This window comes from Triturus cristatus, chromosome 3_1 (assembly GCF_964204655.1).
Source record: "Triturus cristatus chromosome 3_1, aTriCri1.1, whole genome shotgun sequence".
Classification (NCBI taxonomy): Eukaryota; Metazoa; Chordata; class Amphibia; order Caudata; family Salamandridae; genus Triturus; species Triturus cristatus.
In genome coordinates, this window is record NC_140583.1 from 359086779 (window position 1) to 359100067 (window position 13289).

Consider the following 13289-nt stretch of genomic DNA (forward strand, 5'->3'; position numbering starts at 1 on the left):
CTTCAGATATTGAGTCGCCCTTCTCTACATCCTGCTGGGAGATGGGAATGATTTTACAACACAACCGGGTGTCGCAAAGCATTCAACTCGTGGCCCAGCGGTGCTGTAAGCGCTGGGCAGTGGTAATGCGATCGTGAGCGCGCTACATTTCCTCATTTTAATTTGCTCGCTCTCAGACTCCTCTTTCCAAAACCGCAACGTGTTTTAATCAGAAAATAAGGCCAGACCGGCAACAGCAATCCGGGACCCTCCCGGTAAATCCAGGGTGTCTGACTACCCTAAGTGTATGGAAAGTGTTACTTCACAGAGAGCCCTGTTTTTCCTGTGGAAAAACAACATATTCTAGCCTGAAAATTAATATTTGTACTATATTTATGCATTTATGCACCTACAACGCGTACATTTACACACGTGTACCAGTCTACGCATGTGATTACTCCTGGAAATTTGTGGTGTATGTAGCCCCCCCCCCCCAAGGAAAACGCCTGGAAGTCCAAGCGAATTTCACAGGACAAAAAAATAAAAATGGAAATTCACTCCAAATTTACACAAAGCCCACAGAAGTGTTTTTCTGTGCGAATCTGCCTCCCGATTCAACCTGGGCGCGCTTCTAAAGGTAGTGTTTAGCTTGCAGACAGGTACGTTTCGTCATTTAATAAATATTTTAACACGTACCCCTGCTGTGCCGGCACAGAAGCTATATCTGTCCTGTGTGTGCTCCCTGGTGGTACCAAACTTTTTGCTGTAGGAAGTGCATTCCTGGTGATCTGATTTTGCAGCGCAGAGGTTGTTGATGTCCATAGTTAAGTACACCTTTGAGTAGTTTTTAGTGGCTTTAAGTTGTTCACAGACCCACCCCACATGTGCTTAGAAGAGGTGCTTCAGCGAGACAAGAGCTTTGTTATAATACTGACCACCTAATAGGCATATTTGTTATCCACGTAAATGACTCATTTTATTTATCTAAGTATTTGGAAAAAGGTAATTATTTCTGTGAGGTATTCGAGCCGGTTATCAGTATGTTACACAGATCTGTGCAGCAAGGTCCCAACGCAGTGAGATGTTCCACAAGGAAGGTATTCGATTCTGCTCTTCACTGTCAAACACTGCTCAGAATTGCATCCAGCAAGGAAAAAAACAAGCGCGGTCCTGAAAGTGAAAGGAGGACCGCGCTGCAGCCGGAGCATGGGGATCTCGTCTTTATGTGGCCATGTGTTTCTAACACATGGCGCCATAAAGATAAGAAACTGCATTGCGACAGTCATAAAGCAGTCCACAGAGTCCGGCTCGGAGGCCAAAGGGCATCCACCAAAAACCCTAATTTCCAATGGCAGGCCACCGTTTACCATAAATGGTGACGCCAGCCAATGGAAATAAGGGGCGGGGCTTAAAGCCCTTTTCTAAAACAACTCATTAACAATAAATCTCGCCGAGCGAGCTACGCATGTGCGCAGCAACGCTAGGCGAGACCTAAAAATAGTACCTCAATCACAGATGTAGCAGCGGAAGGACAGTAATCAAGATGAATCAATCAAGGAAGTGAAGCCAGCAGGTGCTAGCTAATTAGGAGGCAGCAAATAGGAGTGACAATGAAGCAAACAAATGGTAAGCCATGGACACTCTATTGAATTATACTCCAGCATGGATAAAAGGCCTGGAATGCCTGCAACTCAGGACACTGTTGGAGAAATCGGGGAGGTGCAGGCATACTGACCCGCTTACTATGTAGCTTCCTCAAATTAAGCAGACATTGGCAGACAGTAATCTCTGGCATAAATACAATCCTCAATACAGACATACCTCAGTTCTCAGCATATATCCAATTCTGACTCCCAAATAAACCTATCCCCTGAAATCGCCATAACAGTGGGTCTGTGCGCTGCTGAGCAAACCTTGACTTCTATATATTGATCTGACACCGTCCCAGAAAACACCACATGGCTAAACAAACTGTGGAAAGTCCGGAGCACAGAAGACATTTCAGCCACACCAGACCACAAAGTAGATATTTTTAAACATACTTGGGTGCGAATATCGCTTTCCTATCTGAAGAACTCAAGATGCTCACATGTGCAAAATACCTATGTGTTTTTCAGCTCACCTGTGGATAGAATGCTGGCCAGCGCACGATCTACGGCTCACAAACCTAGCTTAATAATCATGAGATGAGTCATTCTGCAAGAAAGAAAATAGAAAGACTATAAGCACTCTGGGTATGCATTTAGTGCTACCGTTTATGGCTCTGGGGTGGGAGGAGTGGGGGCTGCCCGCTTTCCTTATTTGTTTTGACTGCCTCATCCCAGTTCCCCCTTTCCCTTTTTACCTTCATGTAGTGCCATGTGCCCCCTCCCATCTGGCCATTGGTTTTAGGTGGGTGTATGTGTACATAATATCAATAAAAAGATTTAAAGACTTGAACCACTAAGTAGGGGAGCGACGGATTAGGTAGTGAGGTGCTTACAATACAAAATAAAATGACAAAAAAACAAAAAAAAATACAAAAGAAGGAAGCAATGATGAACTCCAGAGACGGGCAAATGGTGAGCAATTGACGCAAGGATGTGGGGGAGAAGGCAGCACACAGGAGAAAGAGCAAAACATCACATGGAGGGATAAAGGCAATGGAAAAAAGCAGATCCCTTAATGTGGTCAATGAAAGGATCCAATCAAACACAAGGTAAAGGACCTATGAAATGTAAGGTAAAGGAGCTGTGCTCCAGGGGAGGGACAAACACAAGAAGCAGAAGGAGAGCCACTGAAAAAGATGTAAGCAACGAGATTCATGAAAACCTAAACCAATGGTAAGCAATGGGCTCACTCACGGCCTGTATCAAGGTTGGCATTAAAAACTACCTTCTAAAAACATGCAAAAAAATTCTTTATCTGACAACATACCCTGATACAACTATGGAACCGGTATTCGATTCTACAAAAGGATCCACTCACATCACATGAATGGAGTCAGTTCATTTATGTATTTTTTTCAGATAAAATTCCAATTTCTTACAAACCTTTCACACAAATTATCCAAAGGCTTGTAAATATATAAACCTACTATTGCTAATCTCTGGTTACCTACATCATACTAAACTAAAAATTCAACCTAATTCATTTCCAATTCAATCTCATGGGAAAACAATAATTTCACCACCAAAGTTTGTCCTGCCTCATGTCACTTGAATCCAACTGCTCCCAAAGAGTAAAGGACTGCTCTGAAGCAAAAAGGAGTGTGTCCTCTTAAATGACCAAACTGAAACTCAATCATTCAAATACTAAAACAAAGTACTTCTTTTATAACACAGAGAATTTTAAGACCAATCTATGTCAGCAGTCTCTAAATCCCAATGCTATCCAACCAGAACAGGTGATTAGCATTTACGTTATTAAGGCTCAACAAAGAGACCTTCACATCTCTTAAGTGTAGATAGTGAACACTCTTGGTCATCATACACAGGTAAAGCAACAGATAACAAAAGGCTCATTGCAATATCGTGTGAATTTGCAGAATAGACACCCAACACCGTCAACATATCAAAAGAACTGAAAATATGTAAAGTCTTGACATAAACTGATCAATCAATCAGTGCTTAATTGAATCTACTCGCCCACAAGGGTCTCGAGGCACTGGGGGGTAGGGAGGACAGCAGGTGCTACTAGGCGCTGTGGTTCAGTCAAAGAGCCAGGTCTTGAGATCCTTCCTGAATTGGGCCAGCAACTGAGATAGCCGAATGTGGAGAGGCAGGGTTGTTCCAGGTTATGGCGGCGAGGTAGAAAAATGATATTCCTCCGGTCATGGTCTTGAGGGACGGTGGAAAGGGCCAGTATGGAAGAGCGGAGGTGTCTGGTGGGTACGTGGAATGAGAGGTAGTGGTTCAGGTATGCTGGTCCGGCATCGTGGAGAGCTTTGTAGGCATGTGTCAGGAGCTTGAATGTGACTCCTCTGTTGACTGGTGGTCAGTGGAGTTCCAGCAGGTGTTCGGAGATGCAGCTGTGGTGGGGGATGTAGAGGAAGAGTCTGGCTGTGTCGTTCTGAATGTTCTGTAGTTTCCTGAGGAGTTTCTAGGTGACGCCTGCATAGAGTGCGTTGCCATAGTCGAGTCTGCTGCTGAAGAGTGCGTGGGTGACCATCCTTCTAGCCTCAGTGGGGATCCATCTGAAGGTCTTTCGAAGCAGGCAAAACCTTGCCCTAATCAGGTTTGGTGAATTATTCCATACCTATAATAGTGATAAACCGCTGTTGATCAAACTTAGTAGAGCCCCTCCTGAAAACAGAGGGCTTAATTAATACTAGTGGTATACGTATAACTGTACAACAACTATAAACCTGCATGATAGAACAGACCTAAATGTAACAGGTTTTAAACCTCAAAACTTCACTGCATATATACTTCTACCCGGTAAGTGAAAAAATCTAAAACTGTCTCAACCAAAACACTGAGCTTCGTCTTTAAACCATACCTCACAATGGAGTGTAATGTTAATCAAGTCATCAAGCATTACAGAGTTTTTTTTTTTATTTATTTTTTTTTTAATCAAACCTCCTAGCAGGCCAGCTCTTTGAGATCATGGTATAAATAATTTCTAGATCAAGGATTGATTACCTGTGCAATTCCTATCACGTCAATCTTCTTAACATTTTAATCAGCCTCTAGAAATATCCAGACACAGAAAGAAACTAGCACAGAAGCTTAAGCTATACATTTACGCGGAACTATAAGGTGAGTGCTTGTATGAGGACAGACATGCCACAAACAAGATTGGGGAGGAGAACTTAGAATATGCACCCCTCTAAAGTGGCATCTGCCGATTTCATTGTTGGTGCTAGTATAAAGAACCTGTGAAATTATAATAGTATCCACTGAAGGTAGGCATCAGTTGTAAGAGGGTGTGTAGGAGTATTAGAATTACTACAGTGGTTGAGAAGTTAAACAGCCAACTGCTTTAGACCATTTTGGTCTCCACTGATTTATCCGCAGATGTCAGTGACTGAAAGACAAAAAATCATTTTGAAGTGGACAAAATTAAATTTAGTACAGTTAATACACGCAGACCTCAGAGTACAACTAAAGTTCCTGCATATATGTCAAATAACAGGTTTTTCATTTTTTTAAAAAACCACTAACTTCCAAAAGCTTTAATTGTAGTTTCCTTCCTTTGACAAAAATACTTGATACGAGTGATGTGAAAAATGAAAAGTACGTGGATGGATACAGGATCAATCAAGAAGCCCTAAGCGTAACATGGAGCACTGCAGTTAAGTACCTGCATCCTGCTATGGCTGAAATATGCAGGCTTAAACAAAACTGGCCAAGAATGGCACTGGAAAGCAGAGTGTAGTATATCATTACTCACATGTGATCATTTCAAAACAGACTGAGTAGACATCGGTTCACCGCTATTTTTTCTACCTCAAATGTTAATTCCTCTGCAAAGTGGCTAAATATTAAGCGGACATGGAGTCACAATCTTACCAACACCAATTAAACAAACATCCATCTACTTCAATATACAATCTTACTGGAGGAAAGTCCTTGCAGCATTATCTGCTATAACTGGACAAAATGTGCTTCGAGGCCAGAGGGTCGCAATGCTGGTATGGGTATGGGAGGGTCCAGTTACCTATAGACACTATAGAGCCCTGATACTATAGCTGCAAAAGAGACTCATTGCATGTTGCTGGGGAAAGGGAAGATCCACTAAGCAAATACAATGGATGAACTAAAATACTTTAATAAGCAACTTGAACTCTACGCTGAAGTGATTCCACCCACATCTCAACCCAGCGATATAAGTAGCCCATTGAAAAGTTTCTTGATGTCTAAACCCGATGGAGAGAGAATGCCTGGGACACCAAAGTTGGCTGGACCGAGTACAAGGATAATAACCTAAGGGACACTTAGGTCAAGGCAAAAAGTCTGACCCTCAGAGATCGATACAGGCGTAACAGCCAAAACAAAAGCTTTGGTAGTATGAGGAGGCCTATTGGGGACACTCAGATGTAGCAGTATGCTAAAACCTATGATCTCTATCAATACCATGTACTGTGAATATAACTCCTTGAAATGGTATGTATAGAAGAAGTGTTTCAATGTTGGAGTGTTGTGAGCGAGCCAATGTTGGAGTGTTGTGAGCGAGCCAAACTATCACTGAGCATATATAATGTGCTTGCTTCATTTATATCTTCAATATTGTATTTTTTTTTTTTTAAATAACTAAACATTTTTAGTCTGGCCATTTTTTCCTGGTCAGTTTGACCACCGTGCTTTTGTGACTGGTTCCGTGCTAGCTTACTGTATGCGTTTTGGGTGGTTCTGTGAACCTGTGTATATTACTCTGCATGCATAGGTAACACCATAACTTTGGATCTGTGGTATGCGTGCGTTTAAGTCTGTTGGTGTATGTGCAGGAATGAATGCATGCAAGGAGGGATGGGAGTCTCTCCATGAATGACTATCAAGGGAGCTACTCTCTCTTCACATGTTCATGCATGTGTCATGTGTAATCTAGGTCAGTGAGTGCATGGATTAGACTTTTCATGCTCCAATATGAAAACATCCCAACATTTCGACGTAGTCACCACCTGCTTTATGCAGCCCGTGGATTTGAAGCCCTTGATTCAAAATTGAAAAATTAAAGTGCAACGAATAGCAGAGAATTGGAAAAGTTGACATGAAGGAACTTAAAAGCTCTGCTGTCCCAAGCAGTTATACAAGATGCAGCACAATATAATTTGTGTCACTGTTTGCACACTGCCTTCTGTACAGCTAACGCTGTTACAAACCATTTGAAGCAGGGACAGACAAAATGGGCTGTTACCCTATCTACAGTGTAAATAGTTTCAGAAAGTAATATGCTGCCATAGCAAAAGCTCACGATCAATTTGACTGTACAGTTAAAATGTTTCAATGCCTAAAGACTAACAAGGAGAATCATTATTAAACTAAAGACTCAATAGATCCAAGCTCTTCAGCAGAAGAAAACGTAAATAAATATGGAGACAAGAGCAGAAGGCTGAATAATCCATTGGGTAAGTAACAAGCATTGGCAAAGCCAATAGGTCTCACATACGCAAGAGGTATTAGCTTTGCAAATGTGTTTTAGCCATGTCGTAAACCAGTATGGCTACTGTTCAGCAAGTTAGCAGGGTGGCAGAGCGTAGACTGGAGCAGTTGAGCAGTGTTGTAGAATGGACGGTTGTAGAGTGGCACAGAGTGGAGTACAGTGCCCTACCACACTTCAGATTTACAAAAACAAATTTTCATTGGTGCTTTCCTAGTACTGATCTATTCAAGTGTTTGCACAGTTTATTTACAGACATTTAAATATAGGTGCATGCTAGCAAAAAGCACCCCCCCCCCCCCCACACTGTCACATAAAGCCTCTAACTTTGATGGTCAGCACAAGTAAACACTAAGCTCCCTGGAATACCGAGTCTAATATTTGACCTCTGTCTTTGAAAGCACAGCAAATGTGACAAGATAAGAACAAGGATAACAGTACTGTTTTCATGACGCAGGCACTCGTGGAAGAATACACTAACAGGTTGTGCTCCAAGGTAGGTAGGGACAAAGACTATTTATTTGTTGTAGGCTGTCCAACTTAAGACAGGAATAGAAAGAAAGCAAATGTGAGTTACAAACCACAAAGCCAATGGTAAGGAAAGGGTAGAATGCATTCTCAGGGAAGCTTTCAGAATGTTGTCAAGAAGCCTTAGCGTCGACCTAAAAAATAATTTGAGCTCTCTCTAATCTTCATCAAACCACCATGTTACACACACACTACCACTGGCTTCTGTTATCTGCTTACAGAACTTTCAATGAGGAAGAGAAGTATCTCTTATTTAAGGCAATGCCTATAAGTCATCACACCAGAGTTACTTGTCTATCATCCTTACAATACCCTTATCTACAATATTTGTGTTTGCTACTTCGTAGAAGCATGATCTTATCTTAACAGGGAATTCTTGACCATAAGATCCTTTAAAGAAAGCTAAATGTTAAAGTGGGTCTTTAAAGTTGATTAAGAGTGGGAAAGGATTTCTCCTTGAGAATAAATGTTGGTTGACAAATTACTGATGCTCATGTTGGCTGGAACGGGATTGCCCAAACAACTTCCGAAACGGGGTAAGAACCTAGACAATGAACACTTGGATACCCCATCACTGCACAATTCAAAGTACCGTCATTTGAGCACAGGATTGCCTTTGTGCCACTATGCTAGCAAAAGTATAAAACAGCAACATGCTAAGCTATACACTTTCTTAGGAATTAAGTCCTTAGCACAAGTTTAACTATTTCATGAGCATTCATCATTGTGTTTAATAGGATCCAATGAAGCATAGAGACTTTCATACACATCGAATTCAAGCATTTTTCAATATTACGAGTGCTTAGCACGAACCAACAGGTGATGTAAAGTAATCAGTAAATGTATCATCCGGCCTACGAATGGGAAAAGCCATTTTTTGTACAGGACACCTAGATGAAGCCAAAACAGCTGCAGAAACCCACTGCATCGGCTTTTCAAAAGGACTCTTATACATTCAACCATGCGCGTCCACCATCCTCCTGGGGTCTTGCGCCGACTGTTTGACATCAAAATTGATATGCTTGGGTTACTTGTCTTTCCTACACTTTCTTCACAACCCCGCCAGGAAAATTAAATACTAAATAGAGGTAAAAACAATTGTAAGATATTTCTTGCAACGTGCAGTAATAAAGATATATATACACCTGTGTTTTGACTTCACAACCACCTGCAGCTCTCATGGAATCAGATACGGGGGACTGCATGATATGTTAACTATAACGTGCCATTTAACTTTGTAATGGCACAGAAAACGCTACAACGAATTGTTCCTCATCCTCTAACTGAATCACCATTTGTGGCGTCAACATAATCCAGATAATGGGCCAGAAAGCTCCAGCCAAGAACTGGGAAATCTACTTCTTTCAATAAGTGAGCTTTAATTTGAAAATTTAACACAAGATTTTTGGTTTTCATTCTTAAAATGGAAGAACGTGGTTTAAGGCACAAAACCGTAAGTTCATTTAGCCCTACCGCAGCACATGGTGTTTATTCAAGCACAGTCCCAACGGCAAAAACTGTTTTTGCTGCTGTAAATACTTTTTACTAAAGTTTCATGAATTCAACAAAGTAAATTTTGGGGGGCGTGGCCAGCGACAGGGCTGGGTAGCGGTGCCGATTTGCAGCTCCGTCAGCCCCAAGTCAATCCTGCCTATAATCCTGCCCTTCTAAATCCATCAAACTACTTCAAGGGGTGACTCAACACTGGAAGACGATGGGGGTCAAACCCTGTGTGCACTGGTGAGTATCATTAATGAAAAAAACCCAGCTATTAACGCACACCCATCCTGAAATTATAAACAGTTATATATCAAACCCTTGTTCTGAAGCCAATAGTTGGACCAGTAATTTACTCAATGTCCTTCAACAATTCCAGAGTGTTCCAAATTTTCATAAAGGGATTGACATAGACGTCAAATCTTCAAAAACGTATTCTTTTTAATAGTTCATCGAACTTGTGTCCAAATTTGCAACAGTCGCAACAGCCAACACGTGTTTCGTCCGTACTAATACGTACTGTGACTTTCTCAAGGCTGTAGACAGAATACATAAATCAGCAATCTAATCATATAGAATAAAATTCTCAATTATATTGATCGAAGGCTACCCAACACCAAAATCTCACCAATTGTGGAAAACACCCGAAATATGAAAAAGTGTAAGAATACGGATCAAGATACACAAATAGTATAGCCAAAAAAAACTCAAAATGAAGCTAGTATAGTAAAAATGAGAAACAAAAAACAAAAGAAAATTCACCGAAATAACGTGAAAACAAGTTAAATCATAGAGCATGTGTTCTAAAGACTATTCTCAATGGGTGAAAAAATAATATACACCCACTAGGTTGTAATCAGAGCATACAATCGTATCATACTCATATCTCTCTAATACCAGAACGAACCACACCAAAGTCAAGTGTGATGTTGGTAAAACAAGAAAATCCCATCTAAATTCTAAAGGACAAAATAATAACCAAGAACACCCACCTAATAGTAGAAAGGTCAAATATTAACTGGAAATGGCGAAGTCCAGGTCAAGTAATGGTTCAATAAAATATAGCACAAAGGCTATATAAAGATGTCATCAATTCTAGTTGCAAACATAAGAAGAGAATACCATATAAGAATGCGAATATAGTCACACCCTTTGTACTAAAGAAACATATAATTTAAACTAATATGTTAAATTACATTGTTGGACGGTGAACGTTTATCAATACGGATAAAGTATTCATATCCATATATACCAAACCGTCATCCACTAATTTAAAACCCCTCATTCTATTCAGATAGAGAGATTGTATTATTTAATAAACCCCTCCTAGTATAAAAGAAAAGTGAGCACGCTGCTTATCCGTAATATCAGACTATAAAAACACCATATACATAAATATGCAACAACTTCCAGTGATAAATTCAAAGCACCCCATACATAAATTACAAGCATGGACACTCACCTAGTACACTCCAAACCAGATTAGTTGGTGTTCAGGTTGATAAGATTAAGTCCCCAAGCACTCAAAAGTAGTGAGTGAATATATCTATTGATCCTAAACACAACCAAAAATTTTAAAAAACCATGAAAAAAAAGGGGAGTCTGAGTTGCCAAACCAAGTAACCATCAATAACTAGATGACAGCAGTGTATATCTGGTTATCATCACAAGCATATATAGCCCTCATCTATGTATAGAGAATATGCATTTCATTGATAAGGTGCCCAAGCTATAACCTCATTAAGTCACAATTCTATGTTATGACCAAACCCCTGTACTCTCACTAGTGCTATCATAATCTCACTATCGTGTAGCACGGAGAAATAATGATTCGCCAAAAAGGCTTCCACTGGCCATATAAGGCAGATGCCAGCTGAACCACAAACCCACGTAAATATGTTGTATATTGTATTGTGTGCCAATGTAATTTGATCTATGTTGGGAGTACGGCGAGACCGCTGAAAGATCGTATTCAGATGCTGGATCCGGATGCAGGACTTGTTCCCGGTTCATTGTGAGGAGAGAGGGAAACAGTTTCAAAGAGATCGGCGGTTCCAGAGAGAAGATGGAGCTCCGTGAACCAATGCTGACGCGGCCACGCCGGAGCTATTAGGATTAGCGTGTCTTCATTTTCCTGAGGACCCTGGGAATCAGGGGGAAATCGGTGGAAAAGCGTATGCAAAGACGTTGAACCATGCGATCGAAAATGCATTCCCTAGAGATCCCCGTTGGAGATGCCAGCTTGCGAAGTTTTGGCATTTGGCGTTCTGCTTGGTAGCAAATAGGTCCAAGAGAGGAGTGCCCCATTGGGAGAATATGGGTCGAGAGTGCGCTGGTTCAACTGCCATTCGTGGCATGTTGTTTGTTGCCTGCTCAGAGAATCGGCCAGTACGTTGTCTGTTCCTGGATCATATTCCGCTCAAAGGGAAATGTGATGGAATAACCAGTTCCAGATTTGAGATTCGTGAGATAGTGTCAGTGAACGAGTTCCTCCCTGCTTGTTCAGGTAGTGCATCGTCTTAGTATTGTCCGTCCGGACGAGCACTAGAGAACCTTTGGTCCTGGGAAGGAACGCCAGGAGAGCCAGATAGACAGCTCGTAACTCGAGGAGGTTTATGTGAAGCTTTCGTTCGGCAGGAGACCACTTCCCACTGATTCGAAGTTCCTGGAGGAAAGCTCTCCAACCCTCCAGGGACGCATCTGTTGTGATGACCTGTGGAGAAGCTTGGAGCAAGAAAGTAAGGCCTTGAGAAAGATTCCGTGGACGAGTCCACCACTGCAGAGCAGTGACCATCTGAGGGGTAACTCGAATGACATAGTCGATGGATCCTTCGGATTGAATCCATTGAGCCGACAGTGCTTCTTGGAGAGGGCGCATGTGGAGGCGACAGTAAGGAACAAGTAGAATACAGGATGACATTCCAAGAAGGGATTTTAAGAGGCGTACTGAGAAAGACTTCTTGGATTTTATGTGAATTGCCAAATGAATACGTTCGTTCTGTCGCTCCTGTGATGGGAAAGCCTTTTTCTGAGTTGTGTCGAGAGTAGCACCCAGAAAGGTTATCCGCTGAGAAGGCCGGAGAACGGACTTGTCCTGATTCAGAGTGACTACTAGGCGACTGAAAACCTGCAGACAGGAGTCGGAAGACCTGGTCGCGCCGTCCAGAGAAGGTGCCTTGACGAGCCAGTCATCGAGATAGGGAAAGACCTGATGGTGTTGCTGCCGGAGATATGCAGCCACTGGAGAGAGGCATTTTGTAAAAATGCGTGGAGCTGACTTGAGTCCGAAGGGCAGGACTCGAAATTGGTAATGTCTGCCTGCCACGGCGAACCTCAGGAATTTCTTGTGGTTTCTGTGGATAGAGATATGGAAATAGGCATCCTGAAGATCCAAAGACACCATGTAGTCGTTTGCGTTGAGAAGTTGCAGCACTTCTTGGATGGTAACCATGCGAAACAACTGTTTCTTTAATAATTTTTTGAGACTTCTCAAGTCCAGGATTGGTCTCCATTTCTTCTCCTTTTTGCGCACCAGGAAAAAACGGGAGTAAAACCCTTTCCCCCGCTGACTAAGAGGAACCCTTTCTATAGCTCCCTTCTGGAGCATGAGAGAAAGTTCCAGGAGTAACAGGCGTAGATTTTTGTGAAGCATAGGTCGAGGAGGGATCTGGGGAGGTGTGTGAGTGAACTCCAGCGAATGTCCAAACTGTATCATTTGAAGAACCCAGCAGTCCGTTATTTGTTTCCAATTGCTTAAGAAGTGGGAAATCTTTCCTCCAACTTTGAAGGGTGGAGAGGAGATGGAGACCGGCGGCAGTGAAAGGTCATTGCCGCCGAGCAGTGTCCTTCTGTCCTCCTCCTTTTCCTCGAAAGGAGGTTTTAGTGTAAGAGGATTGCTGTTGTTGACGTTGTTGGTACTGTGGCCGATATTGTGGTTGGAGGAAGAATAGGAAGACCGATAGTGTTGGTAGCCTCCTCTGGTGGAAGATTGACCTCTAGCCCTTGAGCCATGAAAAGAGGGGTTTTTAAATTGAAGGGTACCCAAAGCCCTAGCCGTGTCGGGATCCTTTTTTATACCCTGAAGAGCCTCATCAATATGCGGGCCAAAGAGAAGCTGACCATCGTAGGGCATGTCCAGAACTTTTGTCTGGACCTCAGGCCAGAATGAAGTTGCCTTCAGCCAACCCTGGCGTCGTAGTACAGCA

At 42.1% G+C, this 13289-nt stretch overlaps 1 protein-coding gene across 13 annotated transcripts in view; it reads right to left on the reverse strand.

Annotated features, from left to right (window-relative positions):
• TCF12 (transcription factor 12) overlaps positions 1–13289 on the reverse strand; it is a 692950-nt gene that overhangs the window by 585983 nt on the left and 93678 nt on the right. Inside the window, exon 2 of one of the 13 annotated variants that reach the window (XM_085644114.1) lies at positions 2102–2175. The exons of the other annotated variants lie outside the window; for them this stretch is intronic. The gene's annotated coding sequence lies outside the window, so the exon portion shown is untranslated. The remainder of the gene's footprint in view (positions 1–2101; positions 2176–13289) is intronic. 13 annotated transcript variants of the gene reach the window in all.